Here is a 969-nt window from a genome sequence, read left to right as displayed (position 1 = left end):
AGTTCACCCAATAATATAACGCGGATTTCACTAATTAGTCCCAAAATGAAGGCCGGCGTTAAAGCAAGATCAATTCACCCACTTAGGCTTTATCAACCCCTTTCCAACACTTATTCAACGCGCTTAACTCCCTTGCATTCCCATATATATCATCAAACTCTCCATTTGTCATATCCATCCTTGATTTGTCCATTGCCAAAAAAAAAGTTATAAATCTCAAGATTCTTAAACCAAAACAAACAGAATGCAAGAAGATCATCAAGCCAAATCACTGGCACCTGTTGAAGATTATCCAAGAAGCGACCTGGAGTTTGCAGGGCTTAAACCCAAAGCGTTCCAACGAGACGAATCGAGAAGCAAATGTCTTGTTTACATGCTTTCCATTATGGTCATCCAGGGATCATTCCTTCTGGAATTCGCAATCATTTTTTACGACCCCGAACACCTGGTCTCGAGATCGGATCCGTCATGGTTAGAAACCTCAAGTATGTGAACAATTCATTGGCTCCATCGTTTAACTTCACTCTTGTGACGCAAGTCACCGTTGAGAACACCAATTTTTTCGGAGATTTCGGATTCGAGAACTGCAATGGAAGTGTTTGGTGTGGGTCTGAAGTTGTGGGACAAATGAAGATACCTAAAGGGAGAGCTCAAGCTAGGGCAATTGAGAAGATTAATGTACCAATAGACGTAAGCTCACTCAGGTTATCAGACACAAACAAGTTAAGCAGTAACGTAAGTTCTGGGTTATTGGAGCTTAACAGCTATGTTAAATTAAGTGGAAACGTGAATATCATCAACATTGTGAAGAGAAGGAACCCTGAATTGAATTGCTTCATGAAACTTAATTTAACAGGGAAAGCGATTCAGGGTTTAAAATGTTACTGATGTGAATGAATGTAAGGTGATTTCATCGTCTTCTTCTTCATTTTGATACGGAAGATATATCCGTTTAAGATCATAAGTTTT

At 39.4% G+C, this 969-nt stretch overlaps 1 pseudogene; it reads left to right on the top strand.

Annotated features, from left to right (window-relative positions):
- Positions 1-244: 244 nt before the first annotated feature.
- On the top strand, positions 245-888 carry LOC120166823 (annotated as a pseudogene).
- Positions 889-969: the final 81 nt, after the last annotated feature.

This window comes from Hibiscus syriacus, unplaced genomic scaffold, assembly GCF_006381635.1.
Source record: "Hibiscus syriacus cultivar Baekdansim isolate YM2019G1 unplaced genomic scaffold, ASM638163v2 tig00111648_pilon, whole genome shotgun sequence".
NCBI classification, from domain to species: domain Eukaryota; kingdom Viridiplantae; phylum Streptophyta; class Magnoliopsida; order Malvales; family Malvaceae; genus Hibiscus; species Hibiscus syriacus.
Note: the sequence above shows the minus strand (reverse complement) of the source record. Positions and strands in the feature narration are given on the sequence as shown.